Consider the following 21530-nt stretch of genomic DNA (forward strand, 5'->3'; position numbering starts at 1 on the left):
AGTATTTAACAGCTAGCCCCATTATCTAATTTGAGAAATGAATGTTTTACTTGTATTCAGGATTTAAATGACTTCTTCTAGGCTGTGCATAGAAAGCAAATGTTCACAGCTGCACCAGCAAAACAGATTAACGTATACATTTTTGTCTCATCTGCATATGTAAACCTACTAGCAAAAGAGACTCCTTTTCTGACAGTCCAATGTGCCACAGGCCCAGGGAAGCGGTAAGCTAGGGTAGCTGCTGTGTTACCAGCCTCACGCACACTAGACTTACCAAAAAGCCATCAACTTAGGTAAGAAGAGAGTTGTCACTGAACGAGGAAAGCCTTGTTCCTAAGGTCTCAAAGCATTCGTATTTGTGTGTGTGTGTGTGTGTGTGTGTGTGTGTGTGTGTGTGTGTGTGTGTGTGTACATGCCAGTGCTGGGGCTTGAACTCAGAGCCTGAGCACTTGAACCCAGAGTGTGAGCCCTTGGCTTTTTTTTTTTTTTTTTTTTTTGGTCAGTCATGGGGCTTGAACTCTGGCCTTGGGCGCTGTCCCTGCACTCTTCAGCTCAAGGCAAGCACTCTACCACTTGAGCTACAGCGCCACTTCTGGTTTTCTAGTGGTTTATTGGAGATAAGAGTCTCATGGCTTTCCTGCCCGGGCTACTTTGACCGGAGATCCTCAGATCTCAGCCTCCTGAGTAGCTAGGATTACAGGCCTGAGCCACCAGCGCCCAGCCTACAGTTGGCTTTTTAAAATCACAGCTAGCCCTCTACCTCTTGAACCACAGCTCCACTTCTGACTTTTTAATTAGTCGACTGATTATTAATAATTATTTTTGTGGGTGCTGGTCCTGCCTCTTGAACTCAGAGCCTGGGCGCTGCCCCTGACATTGTTTTTTCCTTCAGGCTAGCACTCTACCACTTGAGCCACAGAGCCATTTCCAGCCTTTTCTGAGAACTTAACTGGAGATAAGAGTGTCATAGACTTTCCTGGCTGGGGTGGTTTCAAAGTGCAATCCTCAGACCTTGTCCTCCAGAGTAGCAAGGATTACAGGTATGAGCCACTAGCATGTGACTCCAAAGCTGTCATATTTTAGCTATATGTTCAACTCCTGTTCACCTGAATTCTACAACTTCCCAGTATCTCTTGCCTACACAGCAAAATTTGTTTTCATGGCAGCTGGGCTGATTCTAAGCAGAGAGGTATAAATTCTGTCCCAGTGCGTGAAAAAAAACATTTAAGCATTGTTACTGCCCCAGCTAAGCTTAGGTAAGAAGCATTTCTCAATGAAACAAAACCATGCACTCTCTTCAAACTACAGAAGGGCACACTTGCCAAAAACCCTGCTACATTTTTTTCACCACTACTGGGTCTTGAACTCAGGGCCTGGGTGCTATCTTTAAGCTTCTTTGTTCAAGGATGGTGCATTACCATTTGAGCCATGGCTCTTCTTCTAGTTTTTGGGCGATTAATTGGAGATAAGAGGTTTTTTTTGTCAGCCGGGGGGCTTGAACTCAGGGCCTGGGCTTTGTCCCAGAGCCTCTTTGTGCTCAAGGCTAGCACTCTATTGTCTTGAACCACAGCTACACTTCCAGCTTTTGAGTGGTCAGTTGGAGGTAAGAGTCTCAGGGGGACTTTTCTACCTGGGCTGGCCTCAAACCACGATCCTCAGATCTCAGCCTCCTGAGTAGCTAGAATTACAGGCATGAGCTGAGCCACCTGTGTTCGGCAGCAATAAAAGTCTCATGGACTTTCCTGCCCTGGCTGGCTTAGAACCATAGTCCTCAGGCTTCAGACTTCTGAGTAGCTAGGATTACAGGTGTGAGCCACTGGCACCCAGCACAGCTACAATCTTTAAGGATGGTTACTGAACTGTAAGCCTGCTGGGTGGAGGGTTCAGGTCAGTCACTTCTGAAACTGGTCATCCATCCACCAAACCACGCCACTCCTGAGGCCCTCGGGCACCTCACAGGCCTCCAAGCTCCATTTCCACACGTCTGAACTATGTGACTCTGCAAATGGAAGTCACCTTAAAATCTATTCCGTCCACCTTCCAGCTGTGCAGCTGAAAGAAAACATGGACGACTCCCTCAAGCCTCTGTAGAGAGCGTAAATGGTATTTGATGTTTCCATTCTGGCCAGTAAAATTTTGATACAAAACAATAAAAGCACAGAATTATTTTTGGTTGACCAGGATGTAAAAGAAATTTGATTATCTACACTGGGTGTAGGCTGAGAGACAGAGATTGGGAGGATCAAAGTTTGCACAGGCAAAAATCTAGCGACACTCTATCACAATCAGTTTTTAAAGAAAAGATGAGGAATATGGTGGCATATTCTGTTGTTCCAGCCATGTTGGAAACATAAATAGGAGACTTTCAGTCCAAGCTAACCCCAGCATAAACAGGAGAGGAGACCCTTTTTAAAATAATAATAATAATAATAACTAAAGCAAAAAGGACTAGGGGATGTGGCTCAAGTGAAGAGAAAAGAAGAGAAGGGAAGGGAAGGGAAGAGAAGAGAAGAGAAGAGAAGAGAAGAGAAGAGAAGAGAAGAGAAGAGAAGAGAAGAGAAGAGAAGAGAAGAGAAGAGAAGAGAAGAGAAGGGAGGGAGGGAGGGAGGGAGGGATGGGAGGGAGGGGATGTAATAGTAACTTCATGCAAGTGAATGAGTCTTGTTGAGAGTGACAAACTAAGCCAAACATGGTGACACACACACACACACACACACACACACACACACACACACTCCCATTAAGATCAGTCTGGGCAATATAATGAGACTACATCTCTGAACAAGTAAAAGAGCTAGAGTTTAGTGAGTGATTGCATAGCACATGTGGGGACCAGGTTTGTCCCCAGTATAGAGGAGGAGGAGGAAGAAGAGAGGAAGAGGAGGAGGGGGAGGAGGGGGAGGAGGAGGAGGAGGGCCAATTCATGTTTCCTATCTACATTCTGTTACTCCTCTACCATGAAATAGGAGAAGAGGAATGAAGGATAAAGGAATTGGATCTATTTTAAAACTCACAACTGTTGAACACTAACTCTCCAAACATCCACAGCCACTTTTATTTGGAACAAGTGACTAGTCTGCTTGTCACCAACTAAGGACATAGCAGAGGATCCAGACAGCAGTGTCTTGAAGAGCAGACAACAGCTAATCCATCTCTGAGATAACAGCCCACCCCATTTGCCAGCAATGTGGGAGGTGGGCTCTCCTTAGCAAGTCTTTTAATTAATTTTTCTCTTAAGGAACAGCAGTGGAGGGAGAGCAGGAAATACCCCATTATGCGTTGAGTAGAGCCTGGACATCCACAAACACAGCAATGTAGTCACTGCCTTCTATTTCCTTGTGAAAACAAAGAAGAAAAGTTAAATATGAGAAAAATGGACAAGACTTTAAAATTGAATGGTGAGTGATAGAGTAGAGTTGGATCAAGTAACATCAGCTCTCAGAGGATCTATTTTTTATTATTATTATTATTATTATTATATTACTACTACTATTACTACTACTACTACTACTATTGTGATGCTGGGTATAGAATCAAGAACTGCCAGCATGCTAAGCAAATGTTATACCACTGCCAGCCCTAAAGGATCACATTTATGTCTAACATGGTGGGTAATCTGCATAGGAGTGGGAACAGGACAAGGACAGAAACCTCCTGTGTCCCTGTCAGGAGCCAGGCCTGGCACTTCCTCATTTGATGGCTCAAGGGCACACAGTTTGTAAATAGAGGATCTGGGGCCTGAACTCAGAGCTCTTCACTTTGCATCCCACATAAAGACTTTGCCTCAACTTCTGCTACAATTTGTATCTTAAGTGTTCCCCAAGGATCCATGTGTTAAAGACTTGGTCTCTAAAGTGGTATATTAAGAGGTGGTAGAACCTTTAAGAGGTGGGGCCTAATGAGAGGAAGTTAGGTCACTGGGAGTGTTGTGCTCCTAAAAGGGATAGTGGGACCCTGGCCTCTTCCTCTTCCTTTGCATCTCATCATGAGCTGAGCAGTTTTTCTTGACCACATGCCCCAGCCATGTTTGCTGTCTCTCCACAAGACCAAAGCAATGGGGCCAATCACCCATGGACTGAAGGCTCCAAAATCACAAACCAAAAGAACAATTTTCTCTTCCTTAGTTGATTTTCCTTAGTTGGATGTATGTCATAGTAGTGGGAAGCTAGTGAATATAGCTTTAAAAAGAACTGATTCCAGAGTGGGAGCTATCAGAGAAAACTAAAGGAGAGGCTGGGGGCATGGCTCACATGGTAGAGCACTTGGCTAGCAAGTGGGAGGTCCCAAGTTCAAACCCCAGTACCGATGGCTCGTGTCTATAATCCTAACTGCTCAGCAGTCTGAGATCTGAGGATGGAGATGCAAACCCAGCCTTGGAAGATAAATCCAAGAAACTTTTATCTCCAATTACTTAGCAAAAAATTTGCAGCGAGGGTGTGGCTCAAGTGGTAGAGCATCAGCCTTGAGTGAAAAAGCCAAGCAAGAGCACAAGGCTCTGAGGCCTGAGTATACACACACACACACACACACACACACACACACACACACACACACACACACACACACACATACACACACACAGTACCACAAAAGAAACTTTTGTTTATTCCCTAACAAACATAGTGGAGAGCTCACTGTTTTTGACAAGAATGAAGACTTTCTTTAACAACAATACATTGAGTTCCTTCTCTATGTCAGACAATATGCCAAGAGTAAAGACACAGAGACACACAGCACATTTCCAACAATAAAAGCCTAAACAACTTTCCAAATCCCAAAATAACTACAACATAGTCATGTAACAAAAACAAATAGTTCCAGGCCCCGGTGACTCACACCTGTCATCCTAGCTAGTCAGGAGGCTGACATCTAAGGAATAAGGCTCAAAGCCAACCTTAGGCAGGAAAGTCCTTGAGATTCTTATCTCCAATTAACCACAAAAGAGCCAGTAGTGGTGCTGTTGCTCAAGGAAGAGAGTGCTAGTCTTGAACAACAAAGCTCAGGGACAGCTCTCAGGCCCTGAGTATAAGCCCCAGAACAGGTACCAAAAATAAAAATAATAAAATAAATATACCTCTTATAAAGGCATAAAGTGAGCATAAAAGGAGAGAGGTAATATTTATATTCTACACACACCTGTGAAGAAGGCAGGTTGCAGGTGAAGAAGGTTGTAGACTTCACCTGTGGCCTGAAGTCTTCAAAATTTTGAGCCAAAGACGAAGAGAATACAGCTCCACAACTTTTCAAGAACTGCCTAAAACCACAGGATTGGAGGAGGCAAAACGGGGCGGGGCTCCCTCAATCATTTCACATCAGCATCACGCTTTCTTCTGCATGGCGCAAAGATGGAAGGAAACAGGACACCAAGGAGACAGAGATGCATCTTTGGAGTCGTCACTTCTCTTCCCTGAAACCAGCAAAGGTCTGTAAAAGTCATGCGGTTAATTGTATTTATCACTCTTGGGGAAAAAATGGTATTAAAAGACATTTCAGCACCATCCCCTTTTGTTAGCAGATTTGGGTTTCTGGAAGACTCTTTTAGGAGTAATCCATTCTAATCCCAGCACTAAGTCCAAGCAATTTCCTTGAGAAATGTGACAGTTTTAAAAGATTAAGCCAAGTACGTATTTTAGGATGATTTTCCCCAAGGAATGACCACTTTCTTATCCTTAGTAGGGCATAACTGGCTTAATCAATTGTAATTCAGGGTGTGAATCACCCTGAGCTCTAACTAATTTCCTTTTCAAATGTATTCTCCTAGTGTGTGTGCATCACTAGCTTCTTGCCTGCTCGGAAAATGGGTAGAGAGCAGAATGGGGGGACTGCCAGACAAGCCTGCTGTGGACCTGAGGGACAGGCCTGGCTTTATTTGATACTGATAGCAATCTTCTACTACATTATTTTGTGGCCATTCTGGGACTTGAACTCAGGGCCTGGGCATTGCCACTTAGCTTTTTCACTCAGGGCTGGCAGTCTACATGTAAGCCACAGCTCCACTTCTGGCTTTTCACCCGCTAATTGGCACTAAAAAGAGTGTCCCAGGTTTGTCTGCCCAAGCTGGCTTTGATCTTCAGATCTCAAGCCTCCTGAGTAGCTACAGGTGTGAGCCGTGGCACTCAGCTGCTCCACTACATTTCCAACACTGGATTCCAGTGGAATCAGAGAGGGAATCACGGCCACTTGGGCATAGCAGGGATGACTAAGAAGTTGCCAGGGTGCCTACAAGGCCAAGCACCAGTATCTCAAGATGGACACTGTCAGCAGGGGCTTAATGGTCTACTTGATCCAAAAACTGAAAGGCAGAGTTATGGAAAATCAACCTACAACATGACCTAAATCTTAATCTGTGTCTATGTTCTGCATTTTAACATTAGCGTGGGCTTCTTTTTTATGTTTCTTTTTATTAGCCTTTATTAATTATGCAAAAGAAAGGGTTTCATCGTGACATTTTCACAAATGCATGCATATCGTGTACTTAGTTCATATTCACCCCAATTACACGCTCTGGTTTCCGCTCCCCCCCACCCCCAATTACCCTTAACCCCTTTCCTCTTCCCCTTTCAGTTTGTTAAAGTCAAAGCCAAATCTGTTACCTTACTAACACTCACGTCAACACTCTTATTTACCCAGTACCTTTATGTTGATAAAAATACCTTCGCAAATATATGTGCAGCATTTCCCTTTACAACGTAAAATAGTATGAATGTTATTTCCTAACTGATTGTTTTCATGTGTTCTAAAATTTGGTTATTATATATACATATTAAGACTTTTGTGTCTTCTTGCTGAATTTACCTTTTCATCTTTATGAAGTGACTCTCTTAGGATCTCTAGCAATGGTCTTCGTGCTGAGGTGTATCTTTCTTTTAGCTTTCTCTGTGTGTGCTTGTAGTGGGGCTTGAACTCAGGGCCTCACGCTCTTGCTTATCTTTTCCTGCTCAAGGCTGGTGCTCCACCACTTGAGGCACACCTCCATTGAAATGCACCTTGCTGGTGTTAATGTAACCATTCTTCTCTCTCTCTCTCTCTCTCTCTCTCTCTCTATATATATATATATATATATATATATATATATATATATATATATGTATATATATTATTTTAGTTTTTTATTTTTATTTTTTGTCAGTCATGGGGCTTGAACTCTGGGCCTGGGCACTGTCCCTGAGCTCTTCAGCTCAAAGCGAGCACTCTATCACTTGGGCCACAGTGCCACAGTGGTTTTCTGGTGATTTATTGGAGATGAGACTCTCACAGACTTTCCTTTCCTGTGCTGGCCTTGAACTGTGATCCTCAGATCTCAGCCTCCTGAGTAGCTAGGATTACAGGCGTAAGCCACCGACGCCCTGTTTTGTATTTGTTTTCTTTGAAATGCTTAGGCATATTTAGAATGACTGGCCTCAAAATTTGTATGTGAATTCCATTATCTAGCTCTACTAGATCTCTAAATCTAAATACCTCTCCCACCAATCTGCAATCTACCTTGCCATATACAGATGCATGCCCATCTGTCTGCAAGTATTGTAACTAGGACAAATGATAAAGTAATTATAAAATTAACCCTGGTATAATCAGATAAGAAGTACACTGTACTCTTACAAGAGACAAAAAAATGAAAAGCAAGAGAATAGAAGAAAAGGAAAGGAAAAACAGAGAAGGTTAGAAGAAATCACAGACATAAAGAGAGATGCAGGCTAGGAACCCAGGCTTACATCTGTACCCAGGAGGCTGAGATCCGAGGATCACAGTTGAAAGCCAGCTCAGGCAAGAAAGCCCATGATACTCTTATCCCCAATTAGTTATCAAACAAGCCAGAAGTGGAGCTTTGGCTAAACATGGTAGAGTGCTAGCCTAGAGCAATAAAAGCGCAAGGACAATACCTAGGCCCTGAATTCAAGCCCCAGGACCAGGTGAGAGAGAGAGACAGAGAGAGGGAGAGAGAGACAGAGATAGAGACACAGAGAGACAGAGAGAGACCAACTGGGCACACCCATAACCCTAGCATTCAGGATATCCAGGCAGGACAATCAGGAATTCAAGGCCAGCCTGGGCTACATGACAAGTCCAACTTCAGCAACAACAACAAAGTTTTTGTTTTAACTCATAATATTTTCCTAGTTGCAAGAAAAATCATGTTTAAAATAAGAATTCTTGCAAGACAGCATTGATGGTAGTGCAGCATTGTTTTTCTGTTAGCTAGGTTTATTTTACTTCATTTAAAAAATCTTGCACAGCATACCACTTATTGTATTAACTTGCATTTTTCAATAAATAAGTAATTATAGTTATAAGATTGGGGCTTTCAAGCATGCTACCAACCCTAGGCGTACTAACCAGGGCAAGTCCAGGCTTCCAGAAAAAGGCCTTACCTACCTGCTGTGTGGAAAGTGGATTGGAAAAGAAGAAGACTCTACAACAGGAAACAGTTGCAGAAGCCCTGAGTAACTTTCAAGAATCAGGTGCATGTGGAAGAAGCTTTGGAGGCTTAAGTCTGAGTGATGAAAGTTGTACAGTTTCAGTTGGAGTCTTTGAAGATGATGTGAGGGAATGGACTGAAGAGAGATGTGGGCATGGGGTCTTTATGAGAAAGCTACTTCCACAATGAGTTCTTCCAGCCCAGAGCATAAGCGGTCTGTTCCTCTTCCAGGATGGTCGTTCTGTCTGAGTGGGAAGAACGCAAAGTTGCTCTCTCACAGCTGAGGAATCTGGAAATGAAAGGTGATTTCCTCCATGGACTGCAGATGCTGAAATCACCACAAAACAAACACATTGTCACACTGCTTTGCTATTCTGAGGATGACAACAGTATCCTTACTGAATATCACCCCTTAGGTTCCTTGAGAAACCTGGAATAAACACTAAAACGTTCAAAGTACCAAAATGTGAACACATGGCAGCACAGGCTGCAGTTGGCCATAGGTTTTGTCAGTATCATTGAACTACCTACCCCTCAGCCTTCTGGACACATGGGTCATGTGTGATTCTAATGACTTGCCCAAGACATTGTCCCACTATTGGCTCACAAGTAACCTGAGCATTGTGGCAAATGTAGATGTCTCACCCCTGTGGAACCACAGGCCTAGGATGTTTGTGAGATGTGCCCACAGGGAGTTTCATGGGGATTTTGTGTCTCCAGAGCAGCTGTGGCCCTTGGGAGAGGACACACCTTTTCATGATGATCTTATGACTTCCTATGATGGGAAGATCCACATCTGGAAGATTCCAGATGTCTCTAGCTTCCTTGGGTTGTGTAGAAAGGTGTGATATGGTTCGATTCCACTTGTTTGATATTCATAAAGCTTGTAAGAGCCAGACACCTTAGAAAGACCCACTCACTGCTCAGGATATTCTGGATACTTATCAGAAGGTTTTTAACTCACTCAGAGATACTGCAAGGTCTCAGACAAGGGAAATGCTATTAAAGCCCAGGCTAGTTGTTGATGGGTGGGATGTAAAGTTCTACTCTCATGATGGAAGTTGTTGCTTGAGCTTGGGGTTTTCATTTTGTTTTGCTTTTTAGCCATGTTCTTTTTCTTCATCTATTTGAACGTTCGAGTATGTTCACATCTCCTGGCAGCCCAAGTGGAAGCGAGAGCAAAGCAGATCTGATTTAAACCTGGCTGCCCATTTCTGTGCACATTTGCTTTTTGTTGCAGAAGTAGAGACACAATGAAGCTACCATATGGTCATATGGTCATAAATGTTAGCATTCCCTCCACCTCAGGCCCTCAGCCCCTCCCACTACACTTCTCAGAGCAGCTTGTATCTGCCCCAGATGCATCAGCAGAAGGCCCTCCACCCAAACCTGAACTCCACCCTGCCTCTCCCCGGGATCCCAGACAGGTGGACACTCCCACTCCCTGCCCAGACAGAGTTGTACACCCAGAGTATGTCCCCCTCTAGCCCCAGTGTTACCACAATGAACCTGGATAGGGACAGACTCCACACAGCTCCCACTCCCATGGGGTAGATGACCCCACTGATAAACCTCCTTATAAACCTCCTTCTCCTGTACATGATGGTGTCCGTGTGGTCTTCTGGGATGGTTGCTTACAATAAAGAAGGCTTACCTACCCTAATAAAGTTTCTAAGCTCTTAAGAAAAAGAAAAGAATGAGGCTTTCAACCTTCACTGGTTAGTAGACATTGATGATTCAACATCAAGTCTGTTGCTACCTGGTGACTCCATTAGGTCATCGTTAGACACTGAGGGAATCTCCTCTTTCTGTCTTTGTAAGGATGTGCCTTTATTATCCATTCCTAAACAATGGATCCCTAGTTTTCCCCTCAGCTTACAAACCAAACGATGATAGACTTTTATGATAATGAAAATACAATAAATTAAGAACAAAAAAGGAAAAAGAAAAAGGAAGGAAAGAACGAAGACTATGAATTTTGCCAATAAGGTATAAAAGTGTATATTGAAAGTGTATATTGAAAGCTGGAGATTTCCTTGAGTTGAGCCTTTACTAATTAAGTATTGTAGATGCCCTGAGAACAGAATCAGCATATTGCTGCTCCTTTCAACTTCTACAGCAAAATGAGGTGACCCAAGAGTCTTTATTTCTGACCTAAGTTGTTGGTGTTGTTTGGCCATTTTGGTTCAGGAGAAAAAACCCTAATGGTCAATGTAAAAAATATAATCAGCTGGGTGCTGCTGGCAGCTCATGCTTGCAATCCTAGCTACTCAGGAGGATGAGATCTGAGGATTGTGGTTCAAAGCCAGCCCAGGCAGGCAAGTCCATGAGACTCTTATCTCCAACAACTACTCAGAAAGCTGGAAGTGGCTCTGTGGCCCTAGTAGTATAGTGATAGCCTTGAGCAAAAGGAGCTCAGGAACAGTGCCCAAGCCTTGAGTTCAAGACCCAGGAGAGGCACAGACACACACACACACACACACACACACACACACACAAACACACACACAGACACACACACACACACACACACACACACTCAGAGAGAGAACAACAACAAAAAGCTTCAGCAATGGTATGAAAAACAAGATGGGAACGTTAAGATCTCCTTTTCTGTTTCCTTACTGGCTTACATGAGTTATACTGGGGAACTTTATTATTACATGTCCTTACATGTAAATGCTGTCCTCTAATCAGTTTTACCCCCTCCATCACACTCCTTGCACCCTTTCCTCTCAGAAGCATTGTCCCCAATAGATTTCTTGGTCCTGTTTTCATTGATGCAAATAGTCTATTTAGACAAAATTCCATCATCTTGAATCTCCCAGGAGACACACCTCTCTCCTGCTAGTCTTCACTCTCCACAGTCTGTCTCTTTTTCCTCCCATGCCACTGTTGATCTCACCTTTGTTGTGTTTCTCTGGGCTCCTTTCATGTATACTTGTAATGTGCTACACAGTTACTCATCCTCTTTCTTTTTCCATTCTCCACTCTCCTTCTCCTGAGTAGTCTCACCTTGACTCCTGTTCTGACAACTGGAGATAGATAGATAGATAGATAGATAGATAGATAGATAGATAGATAGATAGATAGATAGATAGATAGATAGATAGATAGACAGACTACATACATGCCTGTGGAACAAGATGTGAACAGTAAGGGATTTCTACCATTTCTCAGGGTTGGCCCAAATCTAAAACACGTTGCTTTCTGTCATCTCTCTTTTCTGTTAAATTGGAGTCCTTTGGCAGACCAGGAACTGAAGAAGTCACAAGATATTTCAAAGTGCAGCTCTGTCATTATGACCATTGGGAGCAGCTGGGAGCAAGTGGCCAATGATGCACACGCTAAGGATAGGGGTAGGTAGCTGTGTCCTCTCATTGGAGCTTAGTTGAAACCCCCGAGGAGGATCTCAAGCAAGAATGTCTCTCATCTGCTGACAAGAGGTCATTTTTCTTCTGTGTGCGAGGTTTTTCTTGCTCACTCCATCATCCTCCCTATGGTAAAATGGGACAGCTCAGGAGGAAGCTGGCATTGATTCTCATGAGAGAGTAGAGCCTGTTAGTCAAGGTAGGAGCCAGTCAGGGGCCCACTGGGCTCACTGCACTTGCAGGGTGCACTCTAACAAGGAATGACACGTGTAGACGAGCACATTCTCAAATGAGAACCATGGATTTGGAAAGAACCTCAGAAACCACTGAAACCCCTCTACACCCCTCTTAAAAATTTTTTAAATTAAAAAGAAGAAATAACCTTGCTCATGTAATGGTAGGCCCTCTGTACAATAAAAATATCTTTACAATAAAAATATATAAAAAAGAAGAAATAATTGGCTCAACTCCTTTAGACAGCAAAGAAAGAAAAATGGTACAGGCTAAACTGTGTTTTTCCCAAATCCCTCTGCTGAAGTCCTAGTACCCAGGAAGGCCCAAGATGAAGATGAACATCTAGAGGCCAATGAGAGATCTCAGAAGAAATGAGCCTTGTTGACCCTGGGGCCTTGAACTTGCAGCCTCCAGAATGTGAGAGAATCCACCCTTGTGTGGCCTCACTCAGGCTGTGGCAATCCTAACAAGCTAAAACTCAAAGTGAAGGACATTGCCCAAGAGCAGACCTGAAAATCTAATTTGGGCTCAGAGCTCTGTCTCTTGCTGGACTATAGTCTTGACAGTTAACCCCAGAGCTGACCACACTCACATGCAGGTGTGTGTACTCACATTTTCAGGTGTAGGAGCAAACTTTCAAGTTTCTTCTACTATCCTCTGAATATATCAAGGCCTAATAGAGGAGGGACATGCATACATTACAAACATTACTTATGGTGGCTGGGAACCAGTAGCTCACACGTGTAGTCCTAGCTACTCAGGAGACTGAGATCTGAGGATCAAGGTTCAATGCCAGCCTGAGCAGAAAAGTTTGTGGGAAAAAAAACAAAAGTGGAGGTGTTACTCAAGTGGTTGAGCATCAGCCTTGAGTAAAAAAAAAAAAAATCTAAGAAAGAGTACCAGGCCCTAAAGTACGAGTACACACACACACACACACACACACACACACACACACACACACACACACACACACACAGAGAGAGAGAGAGAGTACTCCCAATGGCCCTAAGAAATATAACAGTAGAAACCCAACAAGAAGCCACGTTTGTTGTTCAGGCACACAGTACCCACTCTGACCCCTTGGGTGTGCATGGGGGCGGGTTACCTCATATATTATGTCACCAAATAAACACACCCAGATTAGAGGTAAATGTGGGGTGCTCCTGTAGTATCTAGAGCTTAGATCAGGACTAGTTTGGATAGACTTTACAAAGAAAGAATGAAGAACTCCTACTGTCTTGCTTTGAGACTGCCTGCCAAAGGCTACTGTGTTCTAGCTAGCTAGCTAGCTAGCTAGGGGATTTGTTAGTTTGGCTTTTGTGGTCACCAAGGCTGAATCCCACAATGGCAGTCAGTCTGCAGCCTGGAGAACCAGGGAAATGAGTCATTTCGTTGAAGCAGCAGAAGTCCCAGAAGAACCCAATCTGCAGCCCCAGTTTGAGGCAGGTCTTCCCCATCCGGTTGACTGACTTCAGTCTCCAACTGGCTTCACCAATTCCCTAAGCATCCTTTAATCTCGTCAAGTTGGAACCCCAAAGCAGCCTGTGCACCCATCTCTTGATGCTTTGCTCTTGGTAGAAAATAAAAACCCATCATTCCCCAGATGAGATGTATTGAAATTATGCCCTATGACAACACTATTTTTTTTTTTTTAGTCAGTGAGTGACACATGTCCCAAATAGTGCTTGGTACTAGAGATGTTTGAGGCCTGTCCCTACTCTGGGAGCTACTGTGTGCAGAGGCAGAAAGGCGATTTGCTGACAAGCTGAATGGGCAGTATCCAGTTTAGGGCTATTTGAGGAGGAGTATGGCCAATTCCAGAGGACATGTGGCAGTTGCTAAGCTGATAGAGGACAAGAGGATGATCTGAGTGTAGCAAGCAGAATGGGTAATGACCCAGAACTGGCAGCCACCAGGTAGGACTAGAGGAGAGTCCAGGATGACCAAAGCATGCATTAAGAGGTCAGGGGTAGGCTTCCAGGGCCCCAGTCTGTACTGCAGAGTGTGGGTTTTACAGGTTCCCAATGAAAGGGACCCAGTCAGAGCTGCATTATAAGGAGATAGCACTGAGCTGTCATGGAGAGAATGGATGAGAAAGAGGCAAAACTGCAGGTTACCATGGTGATGTTGGGGAGAGGCAATGGGCATCTGAATTGAGCTGATGAGAGACACCATGGAGCAAGGGGTCCTAGACTGGTCCATAGGAGTGACAGCTGAGGCTGTGCATCATGCTGGGGTGGGACTCCCTTTAGAAGGACATCTCCAAGCCTGGACAGTTGGGGCTGCCTGTCATGAGGATGGGCACACAAGAGGAGGGGCAGGTGTGTGGCAGAGACTGGAGATGTCTGTGACAACTGCAAAAACACCTATGTGTTTGTTCCTTTTGATTTCTGGTGCCACTGGGGTCTTGTGTTTGCTAAGCAGGTGCTCTATCTTGAACCAAGCTCCCAAGCCCAAGACCTAGAAATTCCCAAGTAGCAAATACTTGGTGTGGGGGTGGGGGGGGGGAGAATGGCATTTTTTTCTGTACATTTCCATATTCATTTGTATCATAGGTTCTCATCAAATGAAATTTCCCTTCTTGTAGCTATACATCAACTCTGATTTGGTTTATAAAGTATTGGCCTCTGTGTGGAAGGACTGGTTGATGCCCAGTCCACCATAAAATGGTCTTCGCATGACCTTTGCCTTCTGCTCCCACCTCCTTCTCTCCTCCTCTCCCATCCTCTCCCCTACATGTGGAGCTAGCCGCCTCTGTTTGCATCATAAGCTACTAGTTCATGACTTCTAGGCTAACAAGAATAAAGGTTTGTGCTTCAGGCTATAAGGGGGCATTTGTGTACCTGCACTTACCCCTTTGATGTTTGGGCCCTCCATGGAAGGCTGGCACCACTTTGCCCTCAAACTTTCATCAGGGCCTCCTGAGGCTTGTGAGGAATAACATGAGTGGATAGGGAGATTGCCTTTAATGGCTTCCTCAAAAAAAGCTAGAGTTCTGGGATCACTAAAACGCTTGCATCCTCAGTGAATTGGTTCTCGAGTCTGCTCTTACAAAGCTGGTTCAGCAAATGCTAGCCCCTCATCTGTCATTCTTGAATCCTCTTCCTTTCCAGAGGCTTGCTCTCCTTAGCACTCAGACTTAGCTGGGGCTCTAAATAAGTACAATGCAATGCTGGAAAATTCTATGCTATGCCCAGCTGTTCTGGCTATTTCAGGACATTTTCCTGCTAACAGGCTGTCCTGCTTGTCACCAAATTTCCATAGGAGCACCAAGTCAATCAGTTCATCTAAGAATGACAGGCTCTGTGAGGTCTTAAGAATGGAACCTGTTTACCCTAACAAATATTTTATGCAGGCAGAACCTGGGTGGGGAAAGTATCTGTGTAATTTAACACCAAAACTTCCCTGACTTTCTAACAGATTACCCAGAGAACAAGATGTACACACCTATGAAAATATTTAGTCACGTAATCAAAGAAAATTCAGCAACTAGGGACATTTGGATTTCTCCAGTGCCAAGAAGTGTGATCACTGAGATTCAGAAGTTTCATAAAATCTGTGGCCCATCATGAAGGAAAGTCACAGGGGACTTTGACACTGCACTTAGTTTGGCTAATAAGGCAGCAGAAACATTAATTTCCTGTGGAGCAAATCTGTACTCTTTGTAAAAAGAACTGGCCAGCCAGGTGCTGGTGGCTCAAGCCTATTCAGGAGGCTGAGATCTGAAGATCCTGGTTTGAAGCCACTTTGAGCAGAAAAATCTGTGGCTCATCTCCAATTAACCACCAAAAATGGGAAATGGATGTGGTTCAAGTGGTAAAGTGCCAACTTCGATCAAGAAAACCAAGTAGAGTGCAAGGCCTGAGTTCAATCCCCAGTACTGGAAGGAAAGGAAGGAAGGGAAGAGGAGCAGAGAGGAAGAGGGAGGGAGAGAAAAGAACTAGCCAGTAAGGAAACTCACATGGGAGAATTTAGAGACACTTGCTTTGTTAGTGATACATTTTTCTATTATGCTTTTTCTTAATATTATGGTGGAGTTCTTAGAGCTTATATTTGCAACATAACTTTCCCAAAGGAGAAAGGGCTGGCCAACAATTTGTAGCAGTAAAGGTCCTGTATGGAGACAAAACAGGATTTAGATACAGGATTGGAGTATGCTTTGTTGTGAGCAATTTCTGCTCCTGACTAGGGAGAAAAGAAAATGCTGTAATGGAGTTATGACAAAGGTACAATTCCAAGGGCCCAATGCCTTGTGCAGAGCCAGCCAGTCGACCTTTCAAACTCTCTCTTTAATGGAGCATGAAGCTAATGATGAAGAAGGCTAATGATGAAGAAGTCTCTCATTAATGGAGCATGAAGCTAATGATGCATTAGCAAACCAGATGCCCAGGTATCTTCTGAGCAATGCACGGGTAAATACTTGAGCTGGTATTTAGTACTCGCTCTTTAACAAATAGTGAAATGTCTCAGGGGTGAGGGGATTCTTTTGTTTTCAGCTCTGTGCATTCACAAGTTTTTTTTTCGTTCTTCTTTTGCAGACTAGGGTTTGAACTCAGAGCTAGGCAAGTGTTCTACAACTTGAGCCACACTTCTAGTTCCCTTTTGCATCGGTTCTTTTCAAGGTAAGGTCTTGTATTATTTCTAGTCCCATCTGGGCTGCAGTCTTTCTACTTATGCCTCTCTTGGCTGCTGGGGATGACAGGCATGTGCCACTGGGTCCAGCCATTGTACCTCCCGTAGCTGGGGTAACAAATACACACCACTACATTCAGCCAGTGGTTGATGGAGTCTCAAGAAATTTTATGCCAAGGCTGTCATCAACCATGACTCCTCGGATCTTTGTTTTCCAAGTAGCTTGAGCCACTACACACAACTTGTAAGGAATTTTGAAACCATTATTTTCTTGATTCAGCTGTGCATCTAGAATTTCTAGGGAGGCAAAATTTGTGGATGGGTTCTAAACACTTCTTTCCTAGGTGAATATTTAATCCTTTATGTTGGGAGGTGAGAAGGTAAAGTAATAGTAAGCATGGTGTGTGTGTGTGTGTGTGTGTGTGTGTGTGTGTGTGTGTGTGTGTGTGTGTGTGTGTGTGTGTGTGTGTGTGTGTGTGTGTGTGTGTGTGTGTGTGTCAGGTGCTTTACCTTTGCATTCCTAGCTACAAGCACAGATTTAAGGATCAGATTGGTGAAGGTTCAAATCCATGCTCTGCCACCCTATTTACCTTCTCCTGTTTTGTCACCTGAGAAGTGGGGAAACTACCCACTGCATAAGGTAACAACAGAAGACATGGCTGAGACCAGTCCTCCATCGGGGTGTATTATTGTCCTTTCAACATGTATTTACTAAGTGCCTCATATGGCTATCCTTGTAACCTCTGGTATAGAGGTAAGCAAGTCAGATGATTGTTTGCTAGAGATTTATGACTCTTAAAATGTTTCTGTCCTCTAGGGAGGACCTGGCTATTTATTATCTGGCTATCACAAGAATCCATTCTCATCAATCAAGAACAGCTTTAAACAGAAAGCCAGGGACAAGCAATCAACAGCAATCTCACTTGAGTCAACAGCCTGTGCTATTGATGCCAACCAGTCCTGCAAGCTCTGGATGCTGTACTTTCCAGTGCCCAGATGTGAGATCAGCAATCCCCTTTGCTGAGACCATACCTTAGCAGCTGCTGTTCATCTAGCAAGCAATGAAGCCAGGTTCCTGTTTAACCATGAGAAGCAGGCTCTGCCTTCAATAGGAAGACTGACTACTTAAAACCCAAGCATAGAAGCAGAGTGTCATCAGATAATAATGTGCCATTAAACAAATGAGTGAATGAGGGCTCATGGATGATGGGGTGAGGTGTGGCAGTCCAAGAAAAGTGGACTTCTGAGCTGAGACATAACAAGCTGCTGGCCCAGTTTAGGTAAGATATCTAAGTGTCACAGGATGGCCAGGTGCTGGTGGGTCATGCCTGTAATCCTAGCTACTCAGAAAGCTGAGATCTGAGGACAGATATTCAAAGCTAGCTCAGGCAAGAAATTTAATGAGACTATCATCTCCAATTAAGCACAAAAATAAAAGCTGCAAATGGAGCTTGCAAGAGGCAGAGCACTAGCCTTGAGCAAAAAAGATAAAGTATAGCTCCCAGGCCCTTAAGTTTAGGCCGCTGGACTGCAACAAAAAGAAAAAAAAAGTCACAGGAAAGACACATTTTGAGCTGGAAAAAAAGCATCTCCAACTTACAAAAATTACAAGTGTAGAAAGAACAAAGTAAGGGCTTCTCACACTTCAATATTCTCTGACTCCTAAACCTTGACAGGATGGAGGAGGATCAGGCAATTCTGAAATACCAACTTGTAGATTTCTATAAAATGCCAAATAAAATGATTTCTACATATAGCAACTATAAAAATAGCAGAATCCCCACACCGCATCCACACTTAAAGTTGCTTTATTTGCTAAGTATTTTTAAAGCTGAAATACTGCAGCAATCCCTTCTCCAAGGGTCACACATACAAAGATTCACGTGGCAGGTCTGGCTGGAAGAGTTGCTGTTTGCTGACTATATGACCATTGCCAAGTCACTTCACCTTTCTAAACCTCAGAGCCTACAAGAAACAATGAGAAAAGCATCTGCTTTCCCGTCAGCAGAGAAGTGAAAAAGAAAAGCATTGACTGGCAAGTTGGTTCATGCCTGTAATCCCAGCAATTTAGGAGACAGATGTAGGCCAAAGCCCAAGATCTTACCTAAAAAAAGAGAAATGAAAAAGGAATGTAAAAGAAGAAAAAAAGAGCCAGGCACTGGTGCCTCATGCTTGTAATCATAGCTACTCAGGAGGCTGAAATCTGAGGGTTGCAGTTCGAAGCCAGCCCAGGCAATAAAGTTCCTTTGAGACTTTTGTCAATCATGAGGGCTTGAATTCTGGTCCTGGATGCTATCCCCAAGCTTTCCTACTCAACCACTTGAACCATAGCTCCATTTCTGGCCTTTTGATGGCTAATTGAAGATGAGTCTTGAAGGCTTTCACCCGGGATGGCTTTCAGCAGCAATCTTCAGATCTCAGCCTCCTGAGTAGGAATTACAGGTGTAAGCCGAGCCACCAGCACCCAGCTCCATGAGGTTTTGATGTGAGGAACATTTTTCTTAGGCATTTGTGTTATCTTCTTGTAGGATGCCTTTGCTCTTTTTACTTGAGAAGTTGGTTATAAAACCTTACTCACTCTGTGGAGCAGGGAATGAATTAGATGAGGCATGGCTTCCTGAGCAGGCATCCCAGGAGCAGGAGGAAGACAGTGAGCAATAAACAAGAAAGGCAGCAGATGGCAATACAAAGGCTTAAAGTTGGGCCAGGCTAGAGCAACCCAGAAGAGATGATCTTCTATGCGGGATGTCTCAGAGAACAAGACATTACAGCACATGTCCAAATATGAAGAATGTGCATCTGGGCACTAGTGACACACCTATAATCCTAGCTCCTCAGGAGGCTGAGACCTGAGTATCATGGTAGTCAGCCCAGGAAGGAGTCTATGAGACTTACTTCCAATTAACGTCCAAAAAGCTGGAAGTGGAACCTTGACTCAAGTGGTAGAACGCCAGCCTTTAGAAAAGGGACAGTGCCCAGGTCCTGAGTTCAAGGCAGAGTACAGGAGGCTGGCTTTCTCCTTCAGCCAGCTTTTTTCCTGGTTGTTTTGGAGATGAAGTCTCATGGAAGAAACGGCAAAAAAGTTGTTGTTCCACTAACCACACAAACTGGTATGAATACTGTTACATGTAAGTTCATTTACTATTTTTGCCCAACACTGTATTTTGGAATGACATTATTTAACCCACATTTGAAATTCTTATACAAACAATTCTCAGAAGGAACAGGTCTCCCTAACCACAAATCACACAAAACTTTGAGAGCTATAAAATGTCAGTCTTGGTTTTTTTTTTTTTTTTTAACTGTAACAGCTTGAGAACTTTCTATAAAGAGCCACAGAGGACAAATTGTCAGGACAAATGTTCACCTGGGTGCTTATGTTCAACTCAAACTTATAGCATTGCCAATATAAGGGGCTTTCCAATGGCTTTCACTTGAATAATAAAAAGCAGATCCTTTGCCAGGCACTGGTGGCTCACACCTGTCATCCTATTCAGGAGGCCGAGATCTGAGTATCAAGATTCAAAGCCAGCCTGGGCAGGAAAGCCCATCAGACTCTTAATCTCCAATAAACCACCAGAAAACCGGAAGTGGCACTGTGGTTCAAGTGGTAGAGCGCTAGCCTTGAGCTGAAGAGCTGAGGGACAGCACCCAGGCCCTGAGTTCAAGCCCCATGACAAAAAACAAACAAAGAAGCAGATCCTTTTGGCAACTGAGAGTTGCTCATGGAAAGGAGCAGAAGAAAACCGACAGCCCCTTCACATATATAAGAAAATCTAACAGAAAAAACTGGGGAGGAATCTGCTAACTTGTTCAGTAACGTGGCCATGAGCACTGTGGCTCTACCACCTCCACTGGGTCTGTTTGGCAGGTTTGCCTTGAGACTTTGCATTCAGTAACTGCGAACTATTATCTTAGTAAGAGTGTCTGTGGGACTTCCCTTGAAGGCCAGGTAGCCTTTCTCCAGCTCCGCTGGAGCTTATTTCTTAGTTCTTGGTCTCTGTGTTTTGAGACAGGCTATACATTCCAGGCTGACTTCAAATGTTCCATCTTCCTCCAGTGCTGGGGTTCCAGCCACAGGCCACCATGCCAAGCTCCTCCTCTTTTTGAATGAGGACAGGAGCGCTCTGCATGGCTGCCTTTTGAGACAATGGTCCACATGTGGAAGACATACCCACTCTTGTCTTGTGAGAGTGACCCCAGGTAAAGTCCAGAGAGGCTGATTTTTTAAAAATAAGATGGCATCTTATTAGGCCTCTATGCCCCATCTGGACTGACAGGTTTGTGAGGTTTCATACTGTTCGGAGTTGACTCCTGGGCTAATACTTTCTCCCTCTGTGCTTACAAAGAATTATTCACTCAACGTAACTAAAAAAAAAAATACAGCAGGCAGGCATTATTTGTTCTATGTGTGTATTTATTTATTTAACACATTAAATACCTACAATGAGCCAGGAATCATATTTTATTATTTTTAAAATTTCAAAACCATAAAATATGGCCCCAGGTGACAGATTACCAAAAGCAGCAGGAAAAGTCAAAATTGCTACTACCCACTTTCTGCCCTGCAGCTCAGCTCAGAGCAAAATCTCTAGAACCAAGGGAAATCCCACGTTGGAGGTGCTCCTGCCAAAGACCAAGAGAAGGAGGCGGAGGTGGCTCAGAGCAGGAGGCACAGGTTGGGTGAGGCTGTGCCTCTGGCCTCACCTGGTGCGTGAAGGCACGGGAGCACCTCCAGGGTTTGGGCCTTTCACTCCTGGCCCTCCAGTTTGGTTGTAAACCCCTGCCTTCCTTCCCTTTCCTAGTTAAACAGGATTCATCATGATATTTATTGTCCCAATGACCTTATCACTTAAGTTGAATCTAAAATTAAAGTC

At 43.9% G+C, this 21530-nt stretch overlaps 1 pseudogene; it reads left to right on the forward strand.

Moving 5' to 3' along the window:
* The first annotated feature begins 8648 nt into the window (after nucleotides 1-8648).
* LOC138805552 (protein O-mannose kinase pseudogene) lies at nucleotides 8649-12534 on the forward strand (annotated as a pseudogene).
* The last annotated feature ends 8996 nt before the right edge of the window (nucleotides 12535-21530 follow it).

This window comes from Dipodomys merriami, unplaced genomic scaffold (assembly GCF_024711535.1).
Source record: "Dipodomys merriami isolate MVZ:Mamm:240054 unplaced genomic scaffold, mDipMer1.0.p SCAF_4, whole genome shotgun sequence".
Lineage (NCBI taxonomy): Eukaryota > Metazoa > Chordata > Mammalia > Rodentia > Heteromyidae > Dipodomys > Dipodomys merriami.